At 39.9% G+C, this 18,085-nt stretch overlaps 2 long non-coding RNA genes across 2 annotated transcripts in view; one reads left to right on the forward strand and one right to left on the reverse strand.

Moving 5' to 3' along the window:
- Positions 1 to 18,085, reverse strand: part of LOC123478654 (uncharacterized) — a 67,108-nt gene that overhangs the window by 16,001 nt on the left and 33,022 nt on the right. The window contains exon 6 of the long non-coding RNA XR_011650586.1: positions 4,432 to 4,545. This is a non-coding gene — a long non-coding RNA (uncharacterized lncRNA). The remainder of the gene's footprint in view (positions 1 to 4,431; positions 4,546 to 18,085) is intronic.
- On the forward strand, positions 1,667 to 2,884 carry LOC123478672 (uncharacterized). The gene is made up of 3 exons (XR_006653956.2): positions 1,667 to 1,765; positions 2,516 to 2,701; positions 2,794 to 2,884. It is a non-coding gene; the product is annotated as an uncharacterized lncRNA (long non-coding RNA).

Below are 18,085 nucleotides of genomic sequence, written 5' to 3' on the forward strand. Positions count from 1 at the left end.
ACGTGCAAGTTTTGCTTTGTTTGTTTGTTTGTTTTTTATCACTACATATTTCACTGGCATATGTCTCAGATTTCAGGAACGTTGGAATCTTACCAATTAGATTGAAAAAGCCTGTTGATATCTGTGACATTTCTCTTAACAGAATACTTCCTAACGAGAAAAATGATGACCCATCTTCAGTATGGGTACCAGTGGCCTAAAATAGAAGCTTACATCCAAAGGCAGAAGTATTAAATTTAACTCCTGATGTTCCTGAGGATGGTAGTAGAAGATCATTGTGAATCCACAATTTAGCAAATGAGACCAAAAATAAATATATGTATTAGTGATATTAATATATATTATATATGTGTATATAAAACACATACTATTTATTTATATACTCAAATCTTAATAAGTTGTGAATATGGCATTTGTTATAGAAGAATAGTGTAGCATTTCACAGAAGTTTGGAATCCTAGAGAAGAATCACATGTTAGAGCTTCTAGAAGGCATCTTTAAAATTTTCCAACTTATTTTTTTACATGTAAAAAAAAAGTTCTGAAGTTAAAGGATTTATCCAAAGAATTTCAGCTACTTGGTAGCACAGCTAGGTCTCAGGTTTTCTTATATTGATTTGTAAAGTGTACTCAAAATTCAATTTAGTTTAGTATTTATTAAGCAGCTAATATGTACCTCAAAAGATATAAAAGAAGTCTGTGTGACAGTCATGTGTAAGATGTTTACAATCTCATTTTTAAAAGGAAGAGGGGAGTGGGGAGGGGATAGTGGGGAGAGGGGTCTATAGGAGCTACTGTAAAGGACACAAGGACAAAATCAAGGGGGAGGGTAGAGGTGGGGGAGGGAGGTGGGACTGGCTGGGGTGGGGTGGAGGGATGGGGAGAAAATGCAGACAATTGTTACTGAATATAAATAAATAAATAAATAAATAAAAATAAAAGGAAGACTGGCTTCCAGAAACAATGAAGTTTGCAGAGTTTAAGCAACTTGACTATGGAGTTTCAAAGTCAGAGTCAGGATCAAAGTCAGAATTCAAGTTCAGTTCACTTTGACCCTAAAGCCCACAGTCATTTTATTAATTTACTCTGAAATGAAAGTGGTCTGGATTCTGCCATATATTTAAACTAGAACAGCAACAAGTTCCTCACTGGAGCTCAGTTTGTATTTGAATGAATAAATGCAGTAAATCTCAGGCAGGATTTTAATAATGGGTGAAATGTGACTAGAAAAACAACTTGGGTGACTGTACCATGCTAGGGATCTTGATTGCTATGTAGATTGGTGATTAGTGGAGCAAAACAAAGGGAAAGGAGTACAAAGGTTAACTCTAAGTGAACTCCCACTTCTAGGGTTTCTCCAGGGCTTGTGGGCCTCTGCTTTCTGCAATGCTTTTCCTCCTAGACCAACTGCAGGGCCTCTCAGCTCCTCTGACTTCTCCTGAATAAAGAAATGTAATAAACCAGTGACACTTCCAAACCCTCCCTTGAAGTAGGCAGCTTGGCGGTGAGTTGGACAGGGAAGCCCTGGGGAAGAGTTGGTGAGAACAGGCAGGAACAAGTGGTGATGAGCACAGAAGGGGTTACGGCAACTCTAACAAGTGTCGCACACATTCCCTAATTCATTATTTGCTCCATCTTTTTCAGAGCGTGTACCTGTGGCAAAGGGCACCATAACTTTTTCAAGGACTTAAAGGAAAGGGATGCTGCAATGAGATGGAGCACGTTGTCTCACTGGAAATGACCTAATTGCTGAAGATAATGCACAGGTTTATGTGGGCAACACACACACATGCTCAAACAGACAAGCAATTCAGTTGAGCCATGAAAATAACACTGACCCTGAATCTGCAAGAAATCAGGTCTCAAGCTTAAAAGAAATTAAATATTCCTTGCATTCTCTTTCTATTCAACTTGTGTTTGGTGTCCATGGGAAGCGACAACTAGGTGGTGGAGGCAACTGATGTTCTCTTTTCACCCGATCCAGTTCTGCTGACTGGCTTAAAAAGATTGTATTCAGTATTTTATAAAAGTCACTGCTGTTTGACTAAGGAATAGCAGCAACATCTATGGGATTTTTTTTCAATAAAACTGGATATTTAGAGATGTATCTACAATACATATTAATATATATATGAATCATCTGAAACTCTTGTTAAAATGTAGGCTCTGAAATTCAGTAGTTCTAGGGTGGGACCTGAGATTCTGAAGTTCTAACAAGCTCCCAGGTGATGCTGAGACTGATGATTTGTAGGCCACATTTTGAATCAAAACAGTACACAAGAGGATCCTTGTAGGCAAACATGTATTATAAGATTGAGAGACATAGAGGGGCGGGGAGGGCTGCCAAATGGTTTCTGACGTCTTCTAAAAAGATGGTTAAGTAGGAGCCCATTGACTCGCTCCGGAAGAGTCCTCTCTCACTATTTAGAGAGCCTATTCCCTCTCAAGGGCGGTGAATATCATCCCACCAAAGGCAGTGCTGTAAGAACTCCTCTACCCTTTTTCCTCGTCCTCAGGTGACGTGACTGTATCTAATGGCGGCTTGTGCTTCATTGCCCATTACTGACATGCTGTGAGCTTGTCACTGCCCAGAGTGACAACTGATCGGTCCCTCCATTCAACTCTGCTGTGAACAACCAGATTAAATTTATACACTCCTTCACCCTGTGGATGGGTGATCTGACATTCTGGGAAAATTGAGGGTAAGGAGGTCACCGCTGCTTTATTTGAGGCCCAAAGTCTTTTCTTGATGCTGTTTGACATTATCCCACATACATTTTTAAATCTGTAACAGGAGTGAAGAGTTATAATTGGTTTGAGGTACCCAGAGACTTCTGGACAGACAAGATCTATGTCGTTGCCCCTGTAAATTTCCAACAGCTGAGGTATGGAGAATAGAAAAGGAAGCTCTCTATAATGGCCATTGAAACCAACTTGTGCCATTCAGGGAGACTCAGGCTTCTAAGTTCAAGGACCCCCTTGCACAAAAATAATCCTTGTTTTCCTTGCAGACCAAGTCTACCAGCACCCAAAGGAGCCCATCTCCTCTTCTAGTCCTTTTCAGTGTCCCCCTGCCCTGCTGAAGGGGATACTCTGCAAAACCATCCTCTCAGTCTTTCCTTCATGGTAGAAGGAGTTTCTGCTCAGCAGCGTGAATCTTCTGGAACCCAAGGTATGCTAAGGTCAGCAGGCTTCAAAGTCTATGCCACATGTAAAGAGCATTTAGCTTCCTTCCAAGCCTAGCTTCCTTCAGCAGGAAAAGTCCGTTTTCTCTTCTTAGTATTATCAGTCACCCATAAGCTAGACACAACCTCTTTCCTGGGAGATTTTCTCACAAACATTTTCTTATGGAAAGTAAGAACTTTTGTTAGCTGTTTCTTTGGTGCCAGGCAAGAGATATCCAGAATATTGCAAATGATTATCCTTCCTTACTCTAGACTCTGAAATCTCTAGCAGGGGTACCCAAACTTTTGGCATCTCTGGGCCACACTGGAAGAAGAGGAGTTGTCTTGGGCCACACATTAAATACACACACACTGAGAACAAAAATGTCTCATAAGGTTTTAAGTAAATTTATGATTTTTGTGTTGGGCCACATTCAAAGCCATCTTGGGCCACATGCATCCCACAGCCGTGGTTGGACACCCCTGCTCTAGAGCTTTGTGTCTAAAGACTGCATTACATTGTCAGTCCTTCCTTCTCCAGATCTTACCTTTGACTTCAAATACTAATTCCTTTCAGTTCTTAAGTGTTTTTCTTTTAGGTTTCTTTCTTCCTTGTCTCTCTCTCTCCCTCCTTCCTTCCCCTCCCTACTTACACACACACACACACACACACAATGATCTGAACTTGTTGTTAGGAGAAAGGACATGTGCTATTTTGAATCCAGGAAGTATATGAGCCATATAATCAATAAAATGCATTACATGAATTGCTTTTGGGGTTTTTTTTTTTTCTATGAGAAACTCTTAATTCCTCAGTAGCATGAGACCAGCTGTTGGTCTTTCAGCAGAGTTGGGAGTAGGTAGAAAAAGAAATTTAGTTTCTATGAAGTTATAATCTCTCAAGACCTCCATCACCTTCTTCTTTCCCCTTTTGTTCAAATTCCTCTCCTATCCTTGACTCATGACAAATTAGTTCTTAAAAGTATCCATAGTTGCCATTAATACACACATGAGAATTCCTGTCTGGAGTAAAAGAGAGTAGAGTCCAACTCAGGGCTGCTCCCAGGCCACATTAAGTGAGTAATTTGAAAGTGAACCTTGGTGGTCCTACTGTAATACACGTTCTTAGGCCTGAGCCACTTGCTCCAATCCTCTTCTAAAACCACATTTTATCCCATTCCCCTTATTCCTGATTTCTGGCATCATACGTGTCATTCTCAGAATGGACACCCAGTTCCAAATTCCTAGATACTTCCTTGGATTCTCACCTTGATTATGGTTTGCATTTTTCCTCTGGATATCTGGGCTATGGAACTGTTCATAGATGACCACCATAATTATTTGGGCTAGTCTTCACTGAAGTCACCATCACAATACTCATCCTGTATACATTAATGAAAAGCAAACATATAGTGTTTGTTTAATTTGAGTGTTATTGAACACCCTTTGATTTTTACAAATATAGGCAACTTTTGTATACAGCCTAGTTTGGATTTATAAATAATAGCTTGCTCACTGATTGTAATGCATTCCCCCAAATCAGGTATCTTGTTCAATTTAGTTCTATGGTCTGTATATTTTTCTGATTTTTACCAAAGCTAACTTTCCAAGAGCAGTAGGGAAGACCCAAGGGAGATTTCTTCAAGGACATTGCTGTGAAAGATGATATAAATGAGAGAGAGAGAAAGAGAAGGAGAGAAAACAGAATCCCCCATGAGGAGCCAATGCTTTTTAGCTGATGGCTTCATAGTCATATTTCCATTTAATTTTGAATTTCCGTAAAGATGCTGTAAGTGATTTGGACTTGCCTTCAAGAGAACAGACATGTGGTGTCTTGAACCCATGGAGTAAATGTGCCGTATAATCGATAAAACACATTATATGAATTGCTTCTACTTTCTCCCCCTCATGAGAAATTCTTAATTTCTTTTGCTGCGTATTGCACCATACCAGCTGTTTGTATTAAGAGAAGGGAAATAGGGAGAAAAGAAAATGAAACTGGTTGCTGCAAGATTAGCACAGACTAGACCTCTATTCGGCAAGTTCCACAAATGAGGGATGTTTCTCCCTCTTTGAACAGAATAAGATGCTTTAAATGTGTGTGGATTGTATACCTCATGCTTCCTGAGTGCACATCAGAAATAATAATTTAAACATCCTCTGTGGTTAAGCATCTTCTTTCTTACAAAAGGTAGCTGTATTGCTGCACAGTACTCTGATCAGGAGTCGAGTATCCCAGAGTCTGGGGGGAAGAGTTGGGAGAAGAGTTGCCTCAATAGAAAGTGCTTTACTAAATAATCATCCAAAAACAGAGAGATTTCATAGGTATCATGATAAAGGAGCCCAGAGGGACAAGGACTCAAGGAGGTGGTTATAGATGAGTTGCAGCCGCTGAAAGATGAAAGGTTTCACAGCGGAAGGGGTACCTTGCAAACGTTGGTTAGACAAAAATAAAGTTAAACATCAGAATTTTAACATTACAAGCTATCCTGTGGTAAACCTTATACTAATTAACATGTATCATTTCATTAATCACATCAGGTGTGTACTTTAATTTACTAGTCACATTTTACAGGTAAGACAAGAATGACATAGAAGTAGACTTCCCCCTGGCCCATGACTGATTCGGTGGCAAAACAAAGCTCCAAACCAAGGCACTTGTGTTCCAAAGTCTGTGCTGTTAAATCCTACTCAACACTGGAGCTAGCAGGAAAGGGTACCTTTCTTATTTTCCTTCTTGAACTTCAGTGTTTTTTAACATGTGGTTTTAATCTAGTCTGGTAAATTCCATGAATATCAAATGATGTAGACAGATATTATGTTTGGTGAAACTGTTGAAATAAGCACACTTCCTGAAGAAACAGGAACCAAGGAGAATACAGTCAGGATAGGCTTTTAGATACACAGCTGGCTATCTAAAAGCCTATCCGATCTTGTCAGAGGCTGAGGGCATTCCCTACTCCCACCCTGCAGAGGAGAATTAAGAGAGTTCTAAGCAGAGACCCCTTTAACTCCCTTGGACATTGATGGAAAGATGCCAATTAGTCTGAGACTGACATGTTGTTCCAAACAGAAGGCTCTGAAAATGCCATTAATGTAGACAGGCAGCGGGTAGGGAGTAGGGAGGAGGGAGTTGACTGCTGGAATTCCATAATTAATTATTTGGCATTTAGAGTCGTGTGGCATGAAGTTTCCATTCAGCCCCCACTCTCTAGGGAGATGTCATTGCTTAGAATTCATAGGATGCAGGAGTTGAAGAACTATAAAGATCATCTAGCTCAGACCCCCTTAGTTAGCAGGTGAGAAACAAGGACCCCAAGAGAGGATGAGACCACCCAAGGCCACAGAGCTAGCTAGTGGCAGAGTCTGACTGTACCTCGGAATGCCTGGCTTCTACTCCTAGTGCCCTTTCCACTCCACTGCTATGATGCAACAGCACATCAGAAAAGACCCCGGAAGCCTAGTCACCAAATAGTAGTGCAGTTTTATTAAAGCAGTGGAGAGTGGAAAGGTCAAAAGAATAAAAAAAAACACCCCATTCAATTATTTTAACGATGAAAAATTTCTAAACAACAGAGGTACAGAAAACCCATCTGCTAAACTAAGATTAGAAAACAGCGATTAATTGGATCACTGACTTTGGTATTTCACAGACCATGTCAGAGTTTGTAGTTGTATTTGGACATCATTGATCCCATCCCTCTTTTATATAGATGAACCAAAGTCCCTGGGAAAGAGCAATTATCCCAATAATTCAGCTAGTTAATGGTAGTGCTGGGCAGAGAAACTGGAGCCTCAGTCTCCCACTCATGTATCCCCTTAACTATATCACAGTTTCCCTACATGAGCTGAGAGTGCTGACGATGCAGAGGGAGTTGGAGAGGCCAGTGAAAGATCATCCAGCTCAAACCCATGCACTTTCTTTTTAAAGAATAACTTGAAACTTTTTTCTTCTCCAAGTAGTTTTTAAAGCGTAAAGTGCAAAGTGAAAATTCCCAGTGTGAACTTTCCTAAAGGAAAAAACTTCTTCGTTGTAGCAGAGCAAATGGACTCTATGTGAAATCTTTTTGGCAGGGTCACGCTTTCAGATAGCAACCTGGAAATATTCCTCAGAGCAATAGAGATGCAGTCAATTTTGTTGACTACCTATGACCAAAGCATTCTGTTAAACCTGTGGCTATAAGAAGCCTAAATACCATATTTGAAGCAGCTCACAGGCCATTTAGCCACAGAGAGACAAACTTTGAAGAGGGAGTAATGGACTCAACCTGGGAGAGATGGGGAAGGTGTGACAGAGGAGGTAATGTTCGAGCAGGAGTTTGTTTAACAGGTATGGGGGAAGATGCTTTCCGGAAGGAGCAACATGTATAAGTACTGAAAGTGTCCTAAATTGATTTCATGTTCAAAATTGTCTTTCTTAAATCTACCTTGGAGGTAAAAAAAAAAAAAAAGAAAGAAAGAAAGAAAGAAGGGGCACAAATCACCACCCTTTATTTGGACTGGAAAAAACAACAACAACCAGCATTTCACCTGGTCCCGTGAAGCTGGTGGTATCTGTGACTGGCTTGGTGAGCCAACTTGTACCTTGTTTGCCTAGCCGTTTGACCTTTCTCCAGAGGTTCCTCGATTGCTCTGCAACCCAAGTTGCTGTTAGCATCACAGAAGGCTGTGGCTTAGTTTTGTAAATACCGTCAAAAAAGTCATGGGGGAAATCCTAGTCCCAGAAAGCCAATTCTTCAATGCCAGGGTCATGTTTTAGCACAACATGCCCCACTTGCACAAGACACTGCTCCCTCCATTCATGTCAAGTGTAATGTGACTCTGGGGAGCTGCTGTTAAAGACAGTAAACAAAGTTTTAAATCCAAAATTACTTTCCAAATCACTCACCATACACTAACCAATCTTGGTGTCCCTAACCCAGCCACCTGGCAGCACTTGGATTGCTCTGGGGTCCTTGCCTGCTCTAAGTACTCTCAGCCTCCGGAACACAGGTTGCTAGAGGAGTGTTTTCTTACACTTCTCATTATTGTATTATCTTATGCTGAAACAATTGTTCATATGAAAGGGGCCCGAACAAAGGAGGTTATGTTTTCCCTGGAAGAAGTATGAAAAAAAGGAGAGAAAGAAAGAAATTGAATAAAGGACACACCTCATTTCTATTTTCAATTTGCCATTTTTCCATAGTGAATGAATGTATTGCAAGGAGCATAACATAAGATAAGTTGCGTGAAGTCATGAAGAAAACCCTACCAAAAAGCCAATGACCGCAACTATATTTTGACTTTCTTCCTCCAATTCCTACATTTTATCCTCAGTCTCCTCTTGTGGTAGACTTACTCAAATTTGCAAAAAGTGTTACTGCTTGTGGCTGGTTCATGATTTCTTGGTATACCATAACAAAATAATAATTCAGTGATTGTATTTAAGAAAAAAACGAGGGCTAGAGTGTGACATTTAAAGTGAGAGGCCCGAGGAGAAAATGGGAATCTGACATTTAGTGTGTGTTCTAGACTCTAATTCTCTCTCCAGTCTGAGGCTTCAGGCAAGTTCTTTTTTACCTCTATTTACACAGATCAGAATCAGTTTCCACACTACCATGTATGGCCCTGGGGTGTTTCTAAGGATAAAGAAAGTCTAACAGAAAGTGATCGGAATGCCAACTGTATCCTCATTTTTGTTGCATTAAATGAACAGCCTGGAGGAATATGGAGTAGCTGAAACCCTGACACATCTCATGCCAACTTTGGAGAAAGCACGGGAAAATATGTGCAAGGCCAATTTCATAGGTCATGCTTTCTGACCCAATGAGTAAAATATTTGATAGGAGAATGAGAGGCAACTGATTATCAAAGATACAGTGATTTATTTGTGAAGAACATGTCTCTTAGGAGTGAGAATAGGCCCAGACCAGGAAGTCTTAGGACCAGCTGGATACAATGTCCCCACTGGGCATGTGCAAGATGGCTGCATTATGTCTCTTGATATCAATGGGAAGCAAAGAAAAAGCCCAGTACTACATGACTGAGTGTGTTGTTGAGAAGTTTACAAGCCAGAAGTTTACATCTGACTTGTAAAAAAGACAAAGACATGAGAAGAAAGCCCTACCTTAACCCCTGAAAAAAATTTTCCTGGAGTTCACTGTTTTGTTACCGATGGAAAACAATTTGTTAAAGATCAATGGAAGGATATTAAAATGAACGAAGAGAAGCATATGTACATTCATAAGCATTATCCCTTTACACATACTGGATGCTGAAAGGCTTGTTTCCTCTCCATTTCTTTCTGCACTCTCCAATTCCCTACTTCTTTCCTGAAATATGTTTGCCCTAAGGAATTGAAACAGAAGTCATAATTTGCAGAACTATACCATGACTCACAAAACAGATTGACTACACTAAACCATAACATGGAAGAAACTGTGTAAGCTCTAATTCTTTTTTTCTAATACAAGCTCATTCTGACCCATGTGCTCTGTATGACTACAGAAAATTTGACCTTACGGTAATCCTGCACAGATTCGGGTGTTCTAAAGATTAGACCAAACAACCCTGAGCAAACAACCCTGTAATTCATGATTCTGACCAATCTCTGCCAGAGACCATCATATGGATAACTCTAGCCCCTCAAATCTATAAGAATCCTTCCCTATCTGCTCCCTTTTAAGACACCACACAGCTCCCCAGTAACATCTACCCTCCATTGCTGCAGCAAACCAATCAATTGAGCTTTGACTACAGCTGTGTCCTGGCTGGTAGTCTTTCACATTAACACTAATGGCTCTGTTAACTGACGTAAGGACTGCTTTTCACAGGAGATGAAAGGTCGGGATTCATTCTCTTTTCCTTCCTTCTCATTCTCCCAGGCTGTTTTCAAGGCTGGACTGTGTCCTAGTAAGAAAAGTTTCTAGAAGGGAAGTGACTTCATCTGATCTAGCCAAGTTCTTCTACCAATTATTCCTTAGCTGAACTCAAGTCTTTATTACCTGCCTAATTTATTGGTCTGAGAATACATTCTCCTGTCTCAGTTTTAATTCAATATTTTATTTTGTTTTCTGAAAGAACTGTTGACATTTTCAAAAGAGAAAAGGATACGCACTGTCTCTTTGGAACCTCTGAGTTCTAGCAGAAACATGGCATCTGGAGCAGCCCAGGGTTTTCTCAGTTCAAGAGCACGTTCAGGTCCTTGCTGCTCAGAGCTCCAGGACGCTGCTTCTCTTGACTGACACCTGAAAATTCTGCTTCATGCCCCAGGTCACCCAGCTCATTACCAGTGGTGTCAACTCAAACACTCCATGTATTCAACCACTACATAAAAAGCTAGGTAAGATTCTTTTTTTTTTTCATTTTTATTGAATTTATTAGGTGATGCTGATTAACAAAATTATACAGGTTTCAGGTGCACAATTCCACAACACATCATCTGTAGTATAGGGGGATAAATGGTAATGGAAGGAGACTTGACTTGAGGTGGTAAACACACAGTAGGTGAGGATCTTTTAAAAGTAATTTTCATCATTTCATCTTCATAATATGTGCTGTTGAATATTTAGAATATAGAGATATTAATATCTATATTTTATGTGAATCAATGTAAAAACTGCATTTATGTAATGAAAGAAAAGAATAATTTAAACTTCTATTACCATGATATAACCACAATTGTTCTTTTGCTGTATTAACCTTTTAGATTTTTTTGTATTGATAACATCAAATTAAAAAGCCAAAATGAAAAGCAAAAAGTGTTCATTTGGGATCAAACTATTGCAATCCTGGAAGCACCTATTAAGGCAGAACCCCAAGTAGTGTCTTGATCACAGGGTGAAGGAAGGGGACTTGTTTGAGAAGAGGAAAGGAATACTTAACATGAAAGAAGAACGTTTATTGGAGTTAACAAGCTGAATCGCTCTTGGCTATACCCTGTGGTTTACTGGTTCTAGCTTCAGAAGGAGAGACCATAATCATCAGTCCCTGTGGTCAAGCTGCCCACTTTCCTGCTGGTTTTACAAGCAGTTGTGGTCTCAGCTCAGTCCCAAGGTCTGTCCCCGTCTGAAGACCCATGGAGCAAGTTGCACAAGGCAGTGCCTCTGGAGTGGTGGTTCTGACTCCATTTTGAAATGACTTTGTTTATGTCATTTTTCATAATGTATCTGTATACATAGGGCCCATTTTTAAATAAAAACTGTATTTGTCTACAACACATATTAAATCCAATCCTTATAGTACACACAACATGGCTTTTAACAAATCTCTGACTTTCCTTCACCTAGATTTATTCTTATCATTGTTAATAAAAGCAATGCCTTATTTTCGACACCACTTCAACATTTAAAGTTACTTTAATATATAATAGCACATCTGATTTTCATACTACCTGTAGGAGACAGATAAAATATCAGGTATTATTCTGACTTATACTGTAGAAAAACAACAGCCAAGCAGCAAGCTAGGGGTTGAACAGGATGTTAAAGCTTTGGATAGAAAAGATGAATGTCACATGGCAATGCAATGTCAACAGCTGGAAAGGAAGTCTGACAAAGAGACATTTGTCTTGTCCAAAATTCACTATCCCACATCCACAGGTTTATAGGCCTTACCCTCTTAGTATTTAAGGCTGGATTGATCTCACCCATGGAAACTAGCTCATACAAAGTTCACTTGGACTGATATTTAGAATTCAAATTTCAATTACTTTATATATCATATGAAATAACATTTAGATGGGTTACATATTCGCACTGGCTGATTAACATAATTATTCCTGTGAGTTAGATATATTACATGCTGGTAGTTTTTTAAAGTTATTGTGAAGAATATTGACTAACAACAACAATTATTGTCAGTTGTGTGATTAAAATGTTAACCCCAAATCAACAATTCAAAAGAACTCATCCACCTCTATGTTCATAGCAGTGCTATTTACAATAGCCAAGTGCTGGAAGCAGACTAAACGCCCATCAGTAAATGAGTGGATCAAAAAACTGGTGCATTTACACAATGGAATACTACACAGCAGAAAGAAAGAAGGATCTGCTACCTTTTGTGACAGCATGGATGGAACTGGAGAATATTACATTAAGTGAAATAAGCCAATCGGTGAAAAATGAATACCATATGATCTCACCTATAAAAGGAATCTAATGAACAAAATAAACTAGCGAACAAAATAGAACCACAGGCATGGAAACATGGAACAGACTTAAAGTGACCAGAGGGGAGGAGGGAGAGATAACGGTGGAAAGAAGGGAAAGGGACTAGACAAAGAACATCTATGAATGACCCATGGATATAGACAAAAGCATGGGAATCGACTGTGGGGGTGGGGGGAGGTGGGATGGGTGAAGGAGGGCAAAGGGGGAAAAATTGGGACAACTATAATTGAATAACAATAAAAATGATTAAATAATTAAAAATGTTAACCATATACCTGCCCCACAGCATCCTTGCATACCACCCCACCCTCTACCAATGCACAGAGGGCCATTCTCACTTTTGCTTCCTTCACCTTGCTTACATTGTTCACTAGACTGACCTGTCTTCTACCCTTACCTCCTTTCTCCAAACAGTCTAAAACAGAAAATAGTCTATGTCAGTTTATTAAACTACCATCACACCCTTGCCTGTATCCTTAAGACTGTAGCCAGATTGCCTTGATTTGAATCAGAGTATTCTCAAATTCATTAGTCACACATCTTCGTGCAGTCTCTTAATTTACTCCTACAAATGGTTCATCTTATACCTAGTGGGTGGACATTGTTAGCTTAGACCACTAGTTACACTCTCCTTTAGTCCCCTTATTTTTCTTGGAACAGCCATGCTCCCACTTCAGGATTGTTGTCATTTGCTATCTCCTCTGCCCAGAGACCCTTCCTCCACCTTCAGGCCACCTTGGGATACTGTGCAATATTGCAATACCACCCCCTCCTATGTGATATCTCCCTTCTTTTATTTTTCCCCTCAGCACTTATCACCAACTTATATACAATGAATGGTATATTTTTTTACTTATCTTGATTTTTCTCAGTCAAAACCCATTAGCACATAAACTCTGTAAAGGCAGGGATTTTGTCTGATTTGTTCACTGCTGTATCCTCAGCTTCTAGAATAGAGTCTTGCATAAAAGAGGTGATAAGCATATATTTATGAAAGCAAGGAATAAATGGTTTTCAATCCTGGCTGATATTAGTATCATCTGAGAAACTTTAGAGGTATCTTGACCCCACCTCCCAGAGACATTAATTTAATTTGTCTGAGATGGGACTCAGGCATTGGCATATTTTTAAAACTCACTAGATGATATTAAAGTATAAGAGAGTTGAAAATCGTTATTTAAACTCCCAGAATACAAATTTACCTCCATTTTTTTCCTGCAGGAAGCACACACCATTATCCCTATGTATTAAAAACACTGAAAACGCCCTGGTTGGAATAGCTCAGTGAATTGAGCATGGACCTGCAAACCAAAGGGTTGCTGGTTTGATTCCCAGTCACGGCACATGCCTCAGTTGCAGGCCAGGTCCCCGGTGGGGGCCATGTGAGAGGCAACCGCTCCCTTTCTTTCTCCTTCCTTTCCCCTCTAAAAATTAATAAATAAAAATCTAAAACAAAAAGATAAACCTGCACAAACATATTAAAAAAAAACACTGAACCACACCCCGTGTCTTTTTACCTCTCTTCACACCTGACCTAACAAAGAACATAGAACAAAGTTGGGGGAAAGCAAACATTTTATTGCAAGAGTAACCCACTCATACAATAACATTAGGGTGAAACCACTGAAAAGATGGAAATTTTCTAGAAATATTTGATCCTGATAAGAATGACCAATACTTATACATAGGGAATTTCAAAGAGAAGAAGTAAAACTCCCTAGACCTCGAAAAGTTTCATAATCTTGAGACTCTACATGGAAATATTCAGGTTCATAAAAGAATAATAAAACTGTATTTGTAGGCTGAGTAAACAAATGGAATTTTATAACCTCTTGTTTCTAAAATGTAGGCCTCCTACTGGTTCCCCCAGAGTATCCTCCTAGCAGCCCTAATTCACACAAAACTCATTTACTCATAATGACTGTGTAGCCTGGTACTCAGGAAGGTGCTTGAATATGAAACAAGAAGTAATTCTGATCCTCACCAGTGCTCCCCTCTGGATGGAAAAAGTTGTTTTTTGGCCACCCCATGCTGAGCAGAATCCATGAGCAAAACCTAGGTTTATAGAAGCCAACGTGTGGCAACATCCTTTGTTCATCAGTTATTTGCTCACAGAGATCTGACAATGTCTTCAGAGCAATTCTGTTCTTGGCACATTGAAGAGGCAAAAAGGGGGCATGGGAGACTGTATCGAGGTAGTAATTTTCTAGGTAATCATCCTAATGTCTTCATCCCGAGTGCATTTGTATGAGCAAGTTAATTAGGGAAGTTAATTTTCACAAATGGCATAAAAATGCCCATTTGCTGGTGATACTGCCTTGTGCCAATGCCTGGCTCAAGGTAACTAGAAAGGATACGTTAATGCTCCGCATCCATCACTGAAGCCCAACTTGGACCACGAAGAACCACATCTGCCAGCTTGGCAGATGTGACCAACATTTGGAGCTTTCTGAAGGTTGTGGGAGAGACATTTCCTCTCTGCCACCAGCAGCTGAACATTGTGGTGAGCTTGTTTCATATATCTCTCTGGACAGCAGCCTCTGAGACTTGGTCTGAGCAGAACAAGAAAAGCTGATCCATACGAGTGTGACCTCAGATGAAGAAGGTCTGCACGCTGCTAAGCCTAGTCTGACCACCTAGGTTCCTTCCCCAGTGACAATTTCCTCTCACAGGTGCTCTGAGGCTGGGGGTGATAGGAGCCACATAGGACAGCAAATGGAATCTTTGAGAGCTCTATCTTTTTAATTCCCACAATATGGTGACTCTGGAATGGGACCAGATGGTGACAAAGCTATCTTTTCTCTCCAGGAGAAAACATGTTTCTCTTGTGTGGAGGTAGAAGAGAAAAAAAAGAAAGGAAAAGGGTCCTTCCACACTCAGTGAGATGTGGGTGCAACTTGGCTTTCAGGAAAGAGAAGAAAGAAAGGCTAGCGAGGAGGTCTGCATTCCCAGGGATGGCAAGAAGCCAGTCTGCTACTGGGATGATAGAAACCTGGAACTCACACCAACCTGCGGCATTTGTTTGAGGTATTCTCTGTGGGTCTTCTGGTCCATTCCACTGGGGAAGAGAGTGTGCTATACTCAGAAAACAGCAGCCTGAATTCCTGTCTTGATCCCTACTGAGTGCTATTACTTCATGTACATTTTCATCTTGCTGGGCTACTTTCTTAATTTTGGAAATTAAGCATTAACACCTTCCTCAGAGGACCAGGGAGCAGATGGCATCAAATAGTTTATCTTCAGTCCCCTGCACACAGTAGGCATCAATAAACATCACCTCCCTTTTGTGGCATTTTACCCTTCCCAAAAGAGCATCATTACTCTAATGAATTATTCGAATGAAGAATCTCCCAATTTTGACAGGCTTTCCTATTATAAAGTAACATTTCCCCTTTGCCATATCTAGAACTTTAATTGTCTTGACTTTGAGAAAAAAGAATGGGTTTCTTAGTCACTAGCATTAACTAGTGAAGATCGGGAAGGATAGATTTTTCTAAGACTGACAAAGGGCTTTACGAAAGGAGAATAATCCATTTCACCTTCATGCAGGAAAACACTGTGGACACTAGAACAAATGATGGATTGACAGCTGTCTGAAAACCTAGTGGAGGGCAGGTGGGAAACCTGGCTGAGTTTGTTAGAGGCCAGACGCATCTTGTCAAGTTCTGCTTTCCCAAACACCCTGTACTCTGTGACATGTTTGAAACAGCACAACTCTAGTGCCCACAGTTCGATCTTTCATCATTTGGCAACTTACCAACTTCACAAAGACAAACAGGGAAAATTTGTACATAGAACAGACGCCCTGAGAAACATATTCCTTGATCATGTGATAGGATAAACTTTGAATGCAGGGCAAAGAGGGAAAGCAAAAAGTTTGCCTGCTCACCACAAACATTCTCGAAATAAGTTCAAACCAATTTGGGAACAGGTGATTTCTGCGCCTTACCTCAACATCCGGAACTGTATTTCCCTAAATACTTTCTGCCTTGAGAACTGAAGATATGGAAAATGATTCCACACTTGTAGGTGCTTTCACATAGCATGTTTTTTTTTAAAAGCCTGCAGAAGTTCTTGATACAAAAATCATGAGGTGTCACACCAGGAGTCTTTTCTCCTGAGTTAAGCGTCGCTTTCAATGGATCTGATTTAAAAATGCTAATATTCCTGAAAAAATGCAATGAATGTCTTCGGAGAGAAGATTTATGCCATCTTTTCTGTTCTAAGAACTTTACATATCTCTTTTAATTTCACCTCTACGGCAACCTTGTGGAGGACAATGTTTTCTCCATTCTGTACAGGAGGATATTTGGGTGAAGAAAGATTTGCTAACTTGCCCAGGATGGTCCAGCCCATTAGTGATGGAGGCAACAGTCAGAAATCTGAGTCTGTTAAGAAATTATACTTTTTTTCTCAATATTCAGCTCCCATGGGGACCCTAAGTGCTTAATAACTCAGGAAAGGAGAGGAAGAAAATCCAGCAGGAAGGTAACAAAGTCAAGTTTGCTTACAGTCATTTTTCAGAAGAGCTGCCCAGCACCTTGATGTGATTATTCCTAAGAAGGGAACAACTTCAGTGAAGAATTTCAGAGGAACTTTGTGGTACCACATGATAGTTCATGCTCAAGTCTCAGAGTACAAGGAAGTTAACTGAAAAAATGCACTTGCTTTATTCTTTGTAAGTGTTCCAAATGATGGCAGAATGGGATACCTCAAAATGTGCCTTTCACATTTCCAGGAGCAAGAATTGTTGCAACTGTATACATTTACACATTTACCCAAAATTTATTCTGTACATGCTCTTTTTCAAACACTTCTAGAAGCCATGAGCAATTCAAGGATGAAAAAGAAATGAATCCATTCCTTAAGAATAGAAGAAATAATAAATCCATCAGAAAACATTCCTGCGGAAGACACACATGCATAATTACAATTTGAGGCATAAAATGAATAACCACCATAAGAAAATAGTGTGTTGAATGTTATATAGTTCAGCTCTGGCTGGTGTGGCTCAGTGGATTGAGCGCTGGCCTGAGAATCAAAGAGCTGCCGGTTCAATTCCCAGTCAGGGCACATGCCTGGGTTACAGGCCAGGTCCTTGGTAGAGGCCGTGTGAGAGGCAACCACACACTGATGTTTCTCTCTCCCTCTCTTTCTCCCTCCCTTCCTCTCTATCTAAAAATAAATAAATAAAATCTAAAAAAAAATGTTATGTAGTTCAGAGAATGAAAATATTCATATCATAGAATCATATTTACAATGATGAGAGATGGCTTCACGGAGGAGATGGCACTTAATCACGGGCTTGAAATGTAGGTAAAATGTTGATTAGGTACAGTGAAACAGTCTAAGAGAAAATTTTATAAGTAATGCCACAGAGGCAAAAAAATTATCTCATCAAGTAATTAATTATTCTGTTCTCTGTCTGAATTGTTTCTAAGGTCTAGAGTCAATGACCACTAGTCCTAACTCAGGAATGCCCTCTTAAGTGTTCTCTCTTTCTTTTGAAAAAGCCTTTAAAAATATAGGTACATTTTAGACATAAGCGGTTAAAGACGTCATATATCAAGACACACACACACACACACAGACACAAGCAAGCGGCGGACACGTACGTACTGTATTCAGTGCATGCATGGCGTGTTATGTCACAACCAGAATAGGTGAAAATAAGAAGTGTATGAATAAAAAATAAATTTGAACTCAATGAAACAGAAATAAAATACCAATGAGACACAAGCCACCTCACCCTACAGAAACCCAGAAAAGCTCA

The sequence above is a fragment of the Desmodus rotundus genome, chromosome 12, assembly GCF_022682495.2.
Source record: "Desmodus rotundus isolate HL8 chromosome 12, HLdesRot8A.1, whole genome shotgun sequence".
Taxonomy (NCBI): domain Eukaryota; kingdom Metazoa; phylum Chordata; class Mammalia; order Chiroptera; family Phyllostomidae; genus Desmodus; species Desmodus rotundus.